Genomic DNA, 17437 nt, shown 5'->3' on the forward strand with positions numbered 1-17437 from the left:
TGTCCTCTGCATTGGCAGGCGGATCCTTAACCATTGCGCCACCAGGGAAGCCCAATGCAGTTATTTTTAAGAGCTCATATATACAAAGCAAAAAGTTGCAGAGTATAAAATTAAGTTCATGGCATTTTAGAAATTACCTGGAGTATCGACTCCCACTGCTTGTTTCTATGAGAAATAAAACTTCTCAAGGAACACACACACACACACACACACACACACAAAGAATCCACCTGCCAATGCAGGGGACACAAGTTTGATCCCTAGGCCAGATAGATCCCACATGCTGTGGAGCAACTAAGCCCATGTGCCACAACTACTGAGCCTGTGCTCTAGAGCCTGTGAGCCACAACTACTGAGCCCGTGCACCGCAACTACGGAAGCCCTCGCACTCTAGGTCCTGTGCTCTGCAACAAGGGAACCACCACAATGAGAGAAGCCCGTGCACTGCATCAAAAAGTAGCCCCGGGCTTCCCTGGTGGCGCAGTGGTTGAGAGTCCGCCTGCCGATGCAGGGGATGCGGGTTCGTGCCCCGGTCCGGGAAGATCCCACATGCCGCGGAGCGGCTGGGCCCGTGAGCCATGGCCGCTGAGCCTGCGCGTCCGGAGCCTGTGCTCTGCAACAGGAGAGGCCACGACAGTGAGAGGCCCACGTACTGCAAAAAAAAAAAAAAAAAAAAAAAAAAAGTAGCCCCCGCTCGCTGCAACTAGAGAAAGCCTGTGGGCAGCAACGAAGACCCAACACAGCCAAAAATAAATAAAATTTTAAAATAAAATAAAATTTTTTTTAAAGAAAGAAGAAAATCCTCTCACATATATGTAATTGGAAAATAGGGAATATTTTAATTTCTTTATCAGACAATTGGGAATATTATTCTTTGATAAACACCAAAACTCTACAAATGGTACTTTCTTAAATTAGTTTCAATGTGGAATCAGAAACCATATCAGTGAACTTTTGATTGATCTTGCCCTTTGGATGGATTTTGTACCATCATGCATGGATCATTTGGAAAATATCAGCACATTATTCTGCAGATTTTCCAAATTTTGACAAATTTTATTATATAACATTCAAAAATCACATTTGTTAATATCACCATTGATCTCTTGAGAAAAGTCATAATGTATTGGAAGACTGTCAAGCTCCCAGTGTCAGATAAAAGGTTTCCAAAATTCCAATTTCCACTTGAAAGCACCAATTTTAACATTGGCAACAAATGCTGTCATTTGCTTTCCCTGAAATGACAAGATTTTCCTTTGTTCATTTTTGAGAAAATATCTGCCAAATACCCAAGTCTGAATAACCATAGTTTGTCAGTTCTTTCTTTCAAGTGAAAATGGGGTTCCATGAAAAAAAAAGTGGCGTATTCAGCTCCTGACACAATCACACAAGTGCTTTTCCTTGAGACAACCATGGTGCTCAGTATGCAGAAGAAATGCTTTATGTATTCTTTCCCTATCATCATACAGAATATTAAAAATACATGTTCTTTAGGGTCAAGATTTAATAATGTTAATAATATTTACTGCTTCATCAAAGATGTTCTTATGTGAACTGGCAATTTTTTTCTTACTGAAAGTGTTTGGTGGTGAAGAAAACAAGGACTCCTCCTTCAATATGACGCCACTGCCTTGATTCCCACTCAGGCATTAGCAGTTTTACCCCATGACTTTAGCGCTGTCAATGCAAATGTCAGAACAGCGAAGAAAAGGCAAATGACACCTTGGTATTGTTAAGAAAATAGTTCCTACCTCAGAGCCCCTCTGAAAGGGACTCAGGAACACTGCATTGTCTGCAAACCACCCTTTGAGAACAGCTTCCCTAAAAGGAAGCAGATGGACACCAGTGGTCTAAAGCAGAGGGCAAGAGAATTTGACTATAGCTTTATTATTTAAGGGCACGGACTTGGCAATTAAGACTGCATTCAAGTCCTGGCTCTGCTACATTCTAGCAGTGTGACCTTGGATAATTTTTTTTATCCTTCATAATCTTCTGGTTCCCAATCTACATAGTGAAGATAATGATAGCAATGATAGCACATACTTCATAGAGTTAATGTGACCTTTAAATGAGAAAATGCATCTAAAGGTGAGCAGGTGCCTGGAAAATAGTAGGCAGTCAATAAGTTAGAGAGAAAACAAACCATGGCCCGAGGACTGTACTCAAGGCACAATTAGGAAGAGAAGACCAATAAGATTTTGTGATGATCTGATAGAGTGAAGAAGAGTTATGGGGTTAAGTTCATTTCCAGATTTCTGGTTTAAGCCACAGATTTAACCCAACCGAGACATGGAGAAGGTTTATAGGGCACAATAATAAATCCTGCTTGAGTTTTATTTAGTTTCAGATGCCTGTGAGACAACTGGATGTGTAATTAAAATATGGGTCCGAGACTCAAGAAAGCTGCCTGGGCTGGGAAAATGTTGACTAAGCAGTCACCAGTTGAAACGGAAGAATATGCAGTACGTTATTTAGGAAAAAATTGGAAGATGAAGAGCAGGACTCCTGTGACTACCAATTTTAAGGAGAGGGAACACAGAGGATATTAGACAATGAAATTAGAAGAGTTATATGGATACCAAAAGAGGAATTTCCAAGATGCTAATTAAAAGGCATTCATTGGATATGACAATTAGTCGAACTTCCTGCCTTTAAAATAAATGGGGAACAGGCGCAGAGAAACAAAGTAATCTTCACTGAAGTGTCTATTGACAAACACAAGTTGTTGCTCTGAGGCAAAACATTTTCCACACAGTCTGTTCTTGACGGATTTTTCCTACTGTTGTTGACATTTTTTATCTTGAGTCTTACTATTGTGTGATTTGATATTAAAGATCTAAGCTGTATATAAATAACTACAGAAAAATTGATTCGTATACCTCAGTTCAGTTTTCCAGGCTCACATATCTGTATGCTATGATACTAACATAAGCTGCTGAAACTATATGAAACCAACAAATAAAATGAATACAAAACTAATAATTGTTAATGAATCAGAATCTAAGAAAAGTGGCACAGTAAATATTTGGGATATGCTGTGGCATTATTGTGGCAAAAACAAAGTATTTTTTCCATTAGTCATTTAGCCCGTGAATTCTCGTCTTGCCTGATTTTCCAGAACAGAAGACAGTTTGTTGAATTGTATTGGTCTATAGCCTGTTAGTATCAATAGTTTCTGTCTCTGTAGGGATTTTTATAATTATGTTACAGACAAAATCAATTAGTTCTGGTCTGTTCCCATGGAAAGAAAATTATATCAGAGGCTGTAAGTTTGCAATCTTCAAGGATAGAAAGTTGCTCTGTGTCATGCAACTTGAGAGATCAGGGGGAAAAAAAAACATCCAAATGTATTTTCATGTTCTTGATGACAAGGGAGGGAGTTGTCAGGGAAAGACTGGGTCCATTACTAAGGAAAGGATGCTGTCTGTGTTTTCTTGGTATCAACAAGAGACTATTATAGGAAGGGTATAATCTAGAAGACAAAGTAGACAAATTAACCACTGTCCTACTAAAGAAAGTTATTAATTTTTTCCAAAGGAATTTTCGTTTAGGGCTAATGATTGTCTAGTATTTGCTATATATCCTCAGGTAGCATGTGTGACCAAGAGCATATTTTATCAAAGGCATACACACAGCATTCAGCACGTTATAATAATAAACACTGGACACTCGCCAAGGCAGAATAAAATATTATTTTCCATGTTTTAAAAGAGTTTTGAAATAATACTTTGTTGGTGTGCCTACCTAACAAGGTGGCTTTGAGGATTAAATAATACTAATAGATAAACCTCTGTTGAATGATTACTATGTCTCAGATACTCTGTCATTTAATTTATGCACACTAACTCATTTAATTGTCATTTTAATCTTATGAGATTAGTACTATTATTATTATTCCCATTTTACAGATCAAAAAACCTAGGTGCAGGTAGGTTAGATAACTTGTCCAAGTTACAAAAGTGATAAGGAGTCAGGATTTGAACCCAGGTAGTTTAGGAAAAGCTGGGCCCCAAGCCTGCAAAATGAGAAGAATTTTAGTTCATGTTTTCAGAAATGGAATTAGGATGAGTCAGCTATCTTATTAGGAGGTTATGATGTATAGAGCCCCATGTTAGGAACGGGGTGGTGCAGCCTAAGAAATATAGCAATATAGTCCTCACCTTTTTTTTAAAGTAGAATACAAAACAAGCAGGAATGAATTAATAAAACCACCATCTAATAGATACCTGCTTACACGTATGTTAAGCATTTTGGAATTATTTAAAGGTAAATTAAATGCTTAGGCTAGCTTCTTCTTCTGTGTAATGTATCTCTTGTTCTTAGTGTGATGTCAAGGAATTCAGTATTACTATTGGTTTGGACAAACCTACTGAGAAAGTAACTGTAGCATGGATATCACTATGCCATGGCCAAATACAAATGAAATCTAGACTTTCTCTACCATTGTTCCTTTCCTGTTAGCTTAACAACATGACTGTCCATACACAAATACAATTATTGATTTACTAACTGTTTAATAAAAAAACTATTTTTGCCTTTCTCTACCTGGACTTAATGTCATGCCTCTGAAAAAAATAGCTGAGCGTGAAAGCACAAGTCATCTCTGTCTTCAGAACAATTTTTGTCTTGGAAATAATAATTATCTTCTAGGATATGAAGTTCCCTGTGACTTTATCAGACAGCTATAAGCTCAGAGAGACAACTGCTAACTAATAACAACAGTTAAGCCAACGTTGTAATAGATATATCAGCATCATTGGTTTCATCAGCTCCTGAGTTTTTCTACTGTATGCTTGCAAACTGAAGCAGATTTTGTGTTCATCTCCCCAGTGACCATTCCACTTTGACACCTCCTCCAAGCCCCTTGCCAATCATTGGTTAAGGATTAGGCATTTGGTCCAATTCTGGCTAACAAAAGATGAGGGGAAGTCTGCCAAGTGGGTGTTTGTAAAAGATTTCTTCACTCAAAAGAAAGAGACCGAGGAGGAGACAGAATTCTCTGTCCCCTGGACCTTAGCATCAGGGTATGATACATGGCACTGCTGCAGGCACTTACAACCGGAATGGATGCCATTGTGAGGGCGAAGCTGACAGACTTCGGGTGGCAGATCACAGAGACAGATCTACCCCTGGGCTCTTGATGGGTCACTCAGCTCTCGGACCCAAACAACCTCTGCACCACTTGTTATGTTCGATAAACATCCTTCTTGACTTAGATAATTTTAGAGAGCTGTTTTAGTTAATTGCAGCTGATACACCAAATAAATAAACACTCCTCAGTAGGTTCAAAAACTTGGCCAGTCCAGAAGCCAGCTTATAATCAACTTCTGACCACATGTTTTGTTGTCCTTTATCCTATACAGAGATGTGAACTATGGAACCGATTACCACATAAATATAATAAAATCCAAGTAAATACAATCCTAGGTAATACACAGGATGAACGTCTCTTTTGAAAGAAAAATAAATAAAAAGCAGGGTTAGTTTCTCTTTCTTACATCAATAGCCTTTATCATCATTCCACTCCGGGAGGTCATCCCTGCCATGTCTCTAAGTGTTTTTCTCTTTGGAGGAACAAACTAGCAAAGAGGAAGGAAATCACTCTTCTACCTTATTTTTAATTTTTTTTTTTTTTTTGCAGTACGCAGGCCTCTCACTGTTGTGGCCTCTCCCGTTGCGGAGCACAGGCTCCGGACCTGCAGGCTCAGTGGCCATGGCTCACGGGCCCAGCCACTCCGTGGCATGTGGGATCTTCCCAGACTGTGGCATGAACCCGTGTCCCCTGCATCGGCAGGCGGACTCTCAACCACTGTGCCACCAGGGAAGCCCGTCTTCTACCTTCTTTTTGTCCTGAAACTGCTACCACTGTTAGCTAATAAATATTTTAGTTTACCTTCCACAAACACAGATTTATACCCATTAGCAGTTTAGGTACCTTAGATAGTCACAGCACCTTTTTCTGGAAAAGCTCCAGGCCGCTTCTGGGAATTATCTCATTTGTTCTTACACTAGTCTTACAAGAGATTCTGCGTTTTTATTCCAGTAAGCCACTCTACCGCAAATCCTTGACAGGTATCTCATCCCTGATGAATTCTGATGTGGCTTGACATCAGTTTTCTTGCTCCATGATCTGTGTAGAAAGAGAACACAGGTGAAGTGAGCCCAGCATCTTTGGCATTTGGATTGATGTGAGTGCTCTGGTTCTAGGTCTGGGTTTTTGTATTTTGTTTACTTACAGTCCTAGATCAAGGAAGCAGGATTGACACAAAACAGGTTGTTTGACCCGTGTGAGAAGCATGCCCTTGTGTGCTCAAGGAAGGATGGAGCCTGGAGCCACTGTCAGGATCCTAGGGTGGGCATGGGGCTCACTATCCGTCGTTGGCAGCCCTCATTCAATCACCCCTTCTGAAGCCAGGCTGGAGCTCTAGAGCATCTTCCTGTTCTTCACCTCCTACTTCCTTCCTTCCTCTCCCCTCTTTACTTCCCCTTTGTTTCTTTTCTTTGAATACCAGAAAGGTCGAAGAGGTAGACCAGTGGAGCATGTGGTCCACATGGATGTTGAGGGTTATTATTTCAGTTCCTTTTCAGCTGCTTTTCCTCTCCACCTAAAGCCCATTTGATTGGCTGACTAAGATAAGACCAGTAAATTTTATTCAGTGGCTTCTAAGAATAAATTTTAGATAAGCAGGGGTGAAAAAACCAGCATGTTAAACCTAGGCATAATATCTGATGTCATATTCCTTCCAGCTATAACCATTAGCAATGGCTAAGCCCAGTTAAACTAGGATTTTTAAAAGGACAATATATGTAATTTTTAAATCAGCGATCGATATTTTAAAAAATATTTCAGTTCACTTATACAAAGCATACGAGTCAAACTGGTCTGAATCCTCACTAACAAATCTCCTTTTACAATTTACTATGACAAAAAAACATTAAATGTCACCTTTTAATTTAATACACAGTCTTTTACCATCTTTGTTTTCAGATGAGAACTCATTCTTAAGCTACCAATCTTTAATCTGTCATCAGAGTGATCTTTCTAAAACATACATTTTACCCTTATTAAAATCTGTCAGTGGTTCTCAGTGACTTATCATCACTTTAGCAAAGTGTGCTGGTGCCTTTATGATCTGGCCTCTGCCTCTCCTCTCTTACCTTTCACTTGGTAACAACACAGACCTGGCTCTACCACTTGCTAGCGGTTTGACATTGAACGTGTTACCTAACCAATCCAAGTTTTAGTTTCCCATCTGTTAATGGAGATTATAATACACAGTGAAATAGGGTTGTTGTTAGAATTAAATGATCTCACACACACACGTGTGCACACACACACGTGCATGTGAAGTCACTTGTACAATAGCTGGTATAAAGTAGGTTTTCCATAAAAGCTGGAGGTTTTAGTAGTAATAGAAGTAGCAATAATGGTAATAATAGTATTATAGCTATTATTTCATTAATAATACCCATCAGACAGATCCGTGCATCAGAGCTTGAACCATTAAATTGTTAAATAAATTTATAGTCCTTAAATAAATGTTAGTTCCCTCTACTTTACAGCCACAACTTAATAAATGCTACTTCTCTCCTTCACAGCACATAAATAACTGGGTTTTAAATACCTTGATCTCCAGCCTGACATATAATGAGCATGACGTTAAATAACCAAAATATCAATTTAGATATTCCAAAGTATTTGCAGTCTTTTCTCTGAGGACAAGGAGGGGGGTGAGGTAGGGAGGGCTGAATATCAAAGAGGAACTAAGAAATTAAGGAGGAACAGAAGAGTGGAGTTTGAGAAAGCATGCCAGCTTGAGTTCTCTTTCTTTAACCTTCCCTTATGAAAATCACTGATTCACGGATCAGAGAAAATATATCTCGTGCCTGGGCTCCAAATGTGAGAGATTTTTTCAGTCTCAAGTACACATGGGAAATAGTGATTTCTGCATATGGCCTCATGCTCCAATTTAGGCCTCATACTGTAAGTTGTATTATGTCCTAATAAGATCTCTATCTCACTCATCTTAATCTTAAGATTAATCGTAAGATAAAATTGGACTACATGAGTTAAGAGGAGAATGAGGACTTTTAAAATCAGTTCTGAACTTCAGTGAGCATAAGAATCATTTGGACTAGTAAAGTTGCAGATTTCTGGGTTCAACCTCTGGAGATTCTGAAAAAGTTGGTCTAGGGCAAGGCCCAGGGAACTACATTTTAATCTAGCTCCTTAAATGAATTTGGTGGAGATGGCACATGGATTACAAGTTAAGAAGTTTGCCCTGAAGGAAAAGAGTAGAGATTACTATGAATATAATGAGATGGTCACTTTATACAATCAAGGCTGGCATTTAGCGCTGTTGTTCCCAGTAGGTAAGAAAAAGTGGAAGCACACTGGGTCACATGTATTTGATTTTATTTTAGGAAACAAAACCAAAAACAATTCTTAAAAGCTATGTATAAAAAGACAAACTTTCTCTGAGAACTAAACTGAGGGAAGTTTTGTTATCATAAGGGACACTAGGTAACATGCTTAGCAGATGTCTTAAATTTAATTTCACAGAAGACCCATACAAGGTTTAATCAAATAAGACTTCTACTGATGGCTAAAATTAATTAAGCTCAGTGAATTCCATTTAGATGGTGATGAGATAAGATGATTCAGAAACTATACTTTCAGATTATTTAATACAAGTATTGGACCTGGAGATCCCCCCAAAATGGATAGCCTACCTTTGAAATTACCTTAATAGAATTTTAGCAGTTTGGAAATTAAGGGGAAGTTCTTTATACCACAAATGAGGAAGTGCTTGTTCAAAGAGTGTAATAGAAGCTTTACTCTGAAAAGGGTAGGTGTCACCAGCTGAGGAACTTTGGACAAAGTTGCTTTAATTTTATTTTTGTTAACTCATTTCTATTTTTACTATTAATAATTTTAATACTAATGCCAACAAATGTATTTTGTAGAGATAAGTTTATTTATATTTCCTTCTGTGTTAGTTTATCCTAACAATTGATTTATCATTTAATATCTTTAAAGTCCAGTGTTTATTAAATTTTGTCTTACTCCAGCTCCATTGTTTTTAACCATTATTTTGCCTCTTTAGTTTCTCCTTTAGCTATTTTTGGCCACTTATGCCATTTTCTTTCCTTTCAATCCATTTTATCTTCCTTTATGCTTATGTGATATACCTGCTTCAGAATTTTCCAGATCAAAACCATTTCTGGCAGACATTAGGCTGTAAAATTCTGGGACTCAGCTCTTTGTGCAAGGGCTGAAGCAAATCCAAAGCCGCTCACTGAGTAGCTCACAGATTTTGCCAGCAGGTCCCTGGCAGCGTTTCCCCATGGGGAAAGGGCAGCCTTCCATCTGGAGGGCAGCCTTCCATCTGGATGGGATCGCTGGTTGGCTCTTCAATGTCTGTAGTAGCCCTATCCTACCAGCTGCTCATTTGGTTTTAAGTCTTGAGACTCTTATCAAGGAAATAACTTCACATGGTCATATTACCAAGATATTGTGAAGTGAAAAACTGGAAATTTGTCTAGGAAGCAAAACCATGCATCTACTTCTCTGTGTACTCCAGAGATTCTCCTGGAGCAAATTTGACCATTAGGAGACTAAATGGGGGTCTAGGTTAGGTTAACTTAATACCTGGGATTTCTTTCTTTGAGTTGTATTAAATTCATTTCTGCCTTACTCTAAAAATGTTGAGCCCAGGAGGCTCAGAGCTAAATGTACATTCTAAAACAGTAACTTCATTAATGCACAATCTTTAACAGGTTTATTATCTACACTTTTTCCATTTTCCTTGTCTTCAACTGCCTAGTGCATGTGGATTTTGAAAAAATAATATACCACTTTACTTCACTTTTTTATAAAGAGATGGACTAAAATACATAAAAGTTAAATTTCTCTAAATACATGATTTAAAAGATTTATTTGTTCTTAATCATGAGTCTATGCTTCTTATAAACAAATCATTTTTCTCAAGGACTTTACTTAATTTTACAATGAAAATAAATGTTAAACACTGAGCTTGGAAGCTCAGTATCCCAAAATTGAAAAGGATCTTTCAGGCCATCTAGTTTTCACCATTAGAGTTTATAGCAGTGGTGCTCAAAATTTCGCATCAGAATCACCTGTAGGGCTTTTATTAAAACACAGCTTGCCAGGCCCCACCCCAGAGCTGCTGATTCTGTAGATATGGGTGAAGCCCCAAATTCTGCATTTCTAGTAAGTCCACAGAGGATGCTGATGATGCTGGCCCAGGAATCACATTTTGACAATGACTGGCTTGTAGACTCCAGAAGTGCTTTTTTGTTTGTTTGTTTTGAAGTTAGAAACATATGTACCAGTCATACTGCTCTCATTTTTATGATTTCTCAACGATGACAGTCATAGCTTCTTCAGTGTCATTTGTTCATTTGTTTAATGTCCTGTGGTGTAATTCTTCTGAACCTGGAACCTTGAAATGATTTATGGCAGTGTTTCACAGAAGACTGCACTAGTTTCCTAACCATCTCCCCGCTTCCAGCCTGATTCCTACATAGCCTATTTTCACCCAGCAGTCAGAGTGATTTGGGAAAAACAGAAAGCAAATCAAGTTATTCCTCTGTGCAGGAGCCTATAGGAGGCACCCAGAGAAAAGGCCAAACTCCTTACAATTGCCTCTCAGACCTTATGATACGGCGTTCCAGTTACCTAGCTGCACTCATCTTGTGCTCTCCTCCTTTCTCACTCCTCCCTAGCCAAATTGGCTTCTGGCTGTCCTCTGCACCTACCAAACACACATATACTGTTCCCTCTCCCATGAGTGTTCTTTCCTCTAGATGGCCTAACTTCCTCATTTCTTCAAGTCTTGGTCAAAAGTTTACCTTTTCAAAGAGACCTACTGTGCTTCCCCTCCAGCTGCTTATCCCACTTTATTATTTCCAAAGCACTTATCACTTTATTATGTACTATGTAATTTACTTACTTATAATGTTTATTGTTCATTTTCTATTTCTCCTGGGTAGAACATAAGACTTACAGGGGCTGTAATATTTGCCTTTTTTGGTCCATTTTGTTCACCAATGAATCCCAAGTGCTTAGAACAGTGCATAGCGCATACTGGGTGCTCAACAGACATTTTCTGAATAAATGAATTATTTAATTTTAGTTTCTCAAAAAGATTTAAACTTTTTACTTAGACTTACTATTTAGAAGTTCAGCCTACAAGTACTCTTTAGAAAGTCTTATATTCTATTTAAGGCAGCATACTTTATAACAGCAAAGTCTGGGAAAAAACTGAAATATCTACTAATAGGGGATTGGTTAGGTAAATAAAGTTAACTCAGTTTTGTATCATACAGCGATGAAGATGATAACACATAAAAGAACAACAAAAGCTAAATTCTCTATAGGCACAATATTTCTGAATTATGTTGTCCTATTTAACCTAGACCAAAATACATACATTCAGGTCCTGTTTACCTCAAAGATAATTGACTAAGTAAGCTAAGTTTACCAGACTCTCTTTAAAACAAAGCAAATTGAGGATTGAATGTTTTACTCAAAGAATTTCCCATTTCAAAATATCTTAGAGAAGTAATAGTGGTGATAATAGAGGACACTGACTAAGCACTTGCTCTGTGCCAGGCACTGATTAACTCATTTTATCTTCACAATAACCCTATGAGATAATGGTGATTATTGTCCTCATTTTGTAGGTAAGGAAATAATAGGGTTCAGAGAGGATAAGTAACATGTCCAAGGTCACATGGCTAGTAAATCATGCCACCAAATCCAGTGTCTTTTTTTCTTTAGAAAAAGTAATAATCAGAGACTCTCTCTAAAAAATATTTTACTAATCTGCTTCTCCAGCTTCATCTTTTTTTTTTTTTTTTTTTGCGGTATGCGGGCCTCTCACTGTTGTGGCCTCTCCCCGTTGCAGAGCACAGGCTCCGGACGCGCAGGCTCAACGGCCATGGCTCACGGGCCCAGCCGCTCCGCGGCATGTGGGATCTTCCCAGACCGGGGCACGAACCCGTGTCCCCTGCATCGGCAGGCGGACTCTCAACCACTGCGCCACCAGGGAAGCCCTCCAGCTTCATCTTACATGTATGCTCCTCCATAGTCAAACTGATCTAGTTGCCATTCCCTGAAAGCCCCCAGTCTCTGGCCTCTGGCTTCCAAAAACATTCCCTCTGCCTGAAATATCATTCACCTCCAAAGAAGACATACAGATGGCCAACAAACACATGAAAAGATGCTCAACATCACCAGTTATTAGAGAAATGCAAATCAAAACTACAATGAGGTATCACCTCACACCAGTTAGAATGGCCATCATCAAAAAATCTACAAACAATAAATGCTGGAGAGGGTGTGGAGAAAAGGGAACCCTCTTGCACTGTTGGTGGGAATGTAAATTGGTACAGCCACTATGGAGAACAGTATGGAGGTTCCTTAAACAACTAAAAATAGAACTACCATATGACCCAGCAATCCCACTACCGGGCACATACCCTGAGAAAACCATAATTCAAAAAGACACATGCACTCCAGTGTTCATTGCAGCACTGTTTATGGGTTGGCCAAAACATTCATTTGGGTTTTTAAGTAAGATGGTAAGGAAAAACCCGAACGAACTTTTTGGCCAACCCAATGCAATAGTCAGGACATGGAAGCAACCTAAATGTCCATCAACAGATGAATGGATAAAGAAGATGTGTTACATATATACAATGGAATATTACTCAGCTGTAAAAAGGAAGGAAATTGTGTCATTGGCAGAGACGTGAATGGACCTAGAGACTGTCATACAGAGTGAAATAAGTCAGAAAGAGAAAAACGAATATCATATATTAATGCGTATATGTGGAATTTAGAAAAGTGGTAAAGATGATCTTATTTGCAAAACAGAAATAGAGACACAGACGTAAACAACAAATGTATGGATACCAAGGGGGAAGGGGGGGTGGGATGAATTGGGAGACTGGGATTGACATATATACACTACCATGTATAAAGTAGATAGCTATTGAGAACCTACTGTATAGCACAGGGAACTCTACTCAGCGCTCTCTGGTGACTTAAACGGAAAGGAAATCCAAAACAGAGGGGATATATGTATACGTATGGCTGATTCAATTTGCTGTACAGCAGAAACTGACACAGCAGTGTAAAGCAACTATACTCCAACTAAAAAAAAATAATCCTACCTATACTCCAAGGCTCATCATACCCAAATTCTGAGTCAGAAGTGATTTTTGCCTTCCTCTGAACTCCAACAACATGCACATATTGCTTAAAAAATTCATATAATAATTATAATATTCTGGATTCTGCTTTTATTAAGGATGTGTCTTATTGCTTCTACATTTTAAATTCCTTGAGGATAAGGATTTTATTGCTTACCTACCATAGTAAGCAGGACATTATTAAATATCTGTTGAATATAATTACCTAAAACAAATTCTGCAAATACCCTGTCCAATGTGGTAGCCCTGGTCACATGTAAGAATTGAGCACTAAAAATGTCGCTAGTGCCAAATCAGAAATAACATTTTGGGTATATTGGCCTAAAAAAAAGCATTAGTGGGCTTCCCCAGTGGCGCAATGGTTAAGAATCCGCCTGCCAATGCAGGGGTCATGGGTTCGAGCCCTGATCTGGGAAGATCCCACATGCTGTGGAGCAACTAAGCCCGTGCGCCACAAGTACTGAGCCTGCGCTCTAGAGTCCGTGAGCCACAACTACTGAAGCCCGCTCGCCTAGAGCCCGTGCTCCACAACAAAAGAAGCCACTGCAATGAGAAGACCATGCACTGCAATGAAAAGTAGCCCCCGCTTGCCGCAACAAAAAGAAAGCCCGCACGCAGCAACGAAGACCCAACACAGCCAAAAATAAATAAATAAATTTATTTGAAAAAATAGCATTAGGAACATTAATTTCACTTGTTTCTTTGTCTTTTTTTATGTTAGCGTCTAGAAATTTTCAAAGTACATATGTGTCTCATTATATTTATATTGGCTACTGCTTGTCTTGTGTATGCCTTTCCCCTATCCCTTCACCCTCCACCAGGTGATCAAACCCATAAACAAATGCGTGAATTAAGAAAGGGGGCATTCCCTCGTTGTGAGATGCTCTAAAAGGGAGGGGCAGGCTCTCTCTGGATTGATAATTTTCCTGTTTTACTTGGTCAGATTGTTGTTTTTGTTCTTAATTCCTAGGATTTTGGGCTGAGAAACAAAAGTGAGCGTTGTGTGTGTGTGTGTGTGTTTGTGTGTGTGTGTGTGTAATGCATGCACGTGTTTCTGGAGCAGAAACCACATTTAAATCAGAATATAACCAGAATTATAAGAAGCCTTCTATTTTGAAGTAAATTGGCATCATGGAAAATAGAAAGCAAAGTTCTTAGCCCAATAAACAATCTTTGATCCATATTCCTATCGTAACATCAGTTTTGCTTCATCCTTAATAGAGAGCCCTCTGAGTTGCCCTCAGCCACGTCTCTCCTACTGCTTGCTGGTGACTTGTGCTTTAGCCAGTTTCTTTCCAAGCAACCACAGACTGTTTATTTACTGTAATCAAAATGACAGTGCACTGTTTTCACAACAGAGCGTCAAGAGTTGATTGCCTTTTTCACTTGGCAACCTGAGGGAACTCGAGGTACAACTTGCATTACTTCAAAATGCTGGTGCTTACTTCCCATGTTACCTGCACTCCTTTGAGGCTTAAAATATGGAGGATTGAGCTTTATCTAGCCTGGAGCAGGGAAGCTGTAAAATCTGCTCTCAGATTAGTGCTAGTGGTAGACTCCACTGGAGCACAAGCACAGACTGATTTAGGTGGGGCTGCAGTTCGGCTGTCACGTGATTCTTCACCAGCCAGAACCCAGCCACCTGAGTGGCTTCTCTGTTAAGCATTTCCCCTAGCTAGATGGTTATAATGCTGTGGAGTCTGATTACCCTGAGGTGGTGCTGCAGAAGACAGTGTAACATAATGGAAAAGCATGCCCTGCCCCATCTTTTTAGAAGCAAGGTTTAATGAAAAGATAAGGAAGAGAGGGAGGAAAACAGAAAGAGGGGAATGTACCTGCGATTCAGGTAACCTGTTTTCTAGGCTTATCTTTGACATCACTTGCTGTGACACATTGAACACTCAGTGTCTTTGGTGTTGAGTGTCCACATCTGTTATAGAGAGGGAGTGGGGGAAAGTGACTAGTTGATTTGTAGTGCCTCTTTTATCTCAGAAGCACAGGGACTCTGCACTCGGTGTATTCCAACATTCATCCCTTCTGAGAGACAATGATCTAAGGGTATAGCAGTCGCCTTATACTCTGAACAAAAAGGGTCATTGAATAGTGGACTAGTGATGTAACTGCAGTTGGCTGTGTTACACCTATTAAAGTCTGTCTTCATAGTCAGAAAACTTCAGTGAACTATGTGCTTTCTCAAATTTAAACTATGTTTTTTGATGAGTCAACACTATGAATGGCTTGAGAAGAGCATAGCCAGAGAGTTGGTTTCTGAAAAGAACTATCCCTTGAATCCTTTCTAGCTTTAGATATTCAATTCTGTATACATGATTTCTTCATGAAATTGGTAATATCAAAAATCTTCTCATCTGAGAAATTCTATAACATATAATAATTAAAAAAATAAATGACAAAACTTGAAGTCTAGTTTTCAGTGAAATATGACCAGTCACTAAAGAAACTGAAAATATCGTCCCTAGGATCTGAATTCAGGACTCAGAGAGTCTGTGTTTTTCCTTCATCCATTTAGCACATCACTGGCACCAAAATAGAGTAGGGGCCTGTGTGTACTGCCCTGATTTAGGTGTAGATGTTGCCACTTATTGCAGCAGGAACACACAGTGAAGGGTCTCTGCATGGAAAGGCAGGAGGGATGCTGTTCAGTGCTCAATTCTTCTGAGGCTAAAGGAAAGCCAGAATGCCACAGGTAAGAGAAAATTACATTTGATGCAAAACTTTATTTCTGACAGATTGCAGCAACCAATATGCTTATTAGAGAAAAGACAAGCATAGCCTATCTGGCCCTTCCCAGGATGGAGGGTCTAGCAAGTAAGACCATGGCTAGAGGGGGCAGCAATTATGAGGAGAAAAGTAAGAGCTGAATAGAGAAGATGCTAGGAAGGACAGAACTGGAATTTGTGGCATTTCTACAATGTTCCATGTGTGCAACCTGAACTAACTCCTCAAGGACATGGATAATTTAGGATTCTGATCAAATTGCCTGTGCAAAGTTGAGCACTGAATTCAGTTATTCTTCAAGTGTCTTTCCCCTTTTAAAAAAACTTAATAGACTTTATTTTTGTAGGGCATTTCTAGGTTTACCAAAAAATTGATTAGAAAGTTCACAGACATAGAAAACAAACTTATAGTTACCAAAGGGGAAAGGGGAGGGAGGGATAAATTTAGGAGTTTGCAGACACAAACTACTATATATAAAATAGATAAACTAACAAAGTCCTACTGTATAGCACAGGGAATTATATTCAATATCTTGTAATAATCTATAATGGAAAAGAATATGAAAAAATATATATGCATTCATACATACATATATAAATGAGTTACTTTGCTCTACACCAGAAACTAACACAACATTGTAAATAACTCTACTTCAATTTTAAAAAATCATAGAAAAAAATATCTATCAAATGTTGAAAAAAAATTCAAAGAGTTTCCAAATCAAGTGTGCCTTTTCATGTCTTAGATATTTAGTTTTAAAATTTTTGTTCAGGAAGAAATTAAGAGAATAAATAGAAAATATTTTGTCATGCATAAAATTCCCCAAATTTAGCTTTCCTGAGGGATATGGATTGTTGGAAAAAATGAGTATTATTTTATGGTTAAGTTGGTCTCACGGAATGTTGTTTGAAACATAGCACCATTATAGTACATTTAATGGATATTTAAAAGAAATGTATCTTACAAAGACTCAGGATAATTTTGAGACAGAGTAAACAAATCTAACAAATGTATGAGAGAGCTCGCTATTGTGGTTTCCGTGGCGTATTTTAACTCTTGTGCTAATTTGCATAGAGATCTGCATCATGATTTGGATGTACTCTGCCACTTTTCATTTACGCCTAAGCATTACCTTTTCCCTTTGCAAAATATACTTAATGCTTTTGAATAACAAGTTGGAATTCTTTTCCCCAAAGAATCAAGTTAGTTCTCACAGTTGTCACTGTGTTGGTGGAGGGAATGCTTTAATCAACAGTAAATTTTTTGCTCTCTACACTGACTAATTTAAGGTGATCCTTCATCAGAAAACATTATTTTTGGTTCAGGCTTTCATTCTTATTAGTATTTTACTGGTTTGTTACTTATATTTTCATTGTAGACTACCAAAGTACTTTGTGTATAAAGCTAGGATGTAATTTTTTTGAAAGTCAGTGATCCAATCCCAGTTTGAGAACCCAAG

The 17437-nt window shown here is 38.6% G+C and overlaps 1 protein-coding gene across 1 annotated transcript in view; it reads right to left on the minus strand.

The window, feature by feature from the left end:
• Positions 1 to 17437, minus strand: part of LOC309809369 (sodium channel protein type 3 subunit alpha-like) — a 112362-nt gene that overhangs the window by 86948 nt on the left and 7977 nt on the right. Inside the window, 1 exon segment of the mRNA XM_082630424.1 lies at positions 5936 to 6130. The gene's annotated coding sequence lies outside the window, so the exon portion shown is untranslated.

This window comes from Mesoplodon mirus (genome assembly GCF_964341445.2).
Source record: "Mesoplodon mirus genome assembly, chromosome: 8".
In the NCBI taxonomy this organism is placed as follows: domain Eukaryota; kingdom Metazoa; phylum Chordata; class Mammalia; order Artiodactyla; family Ziphiidae; genus Mesoplodon; species Mesoplodon mirus.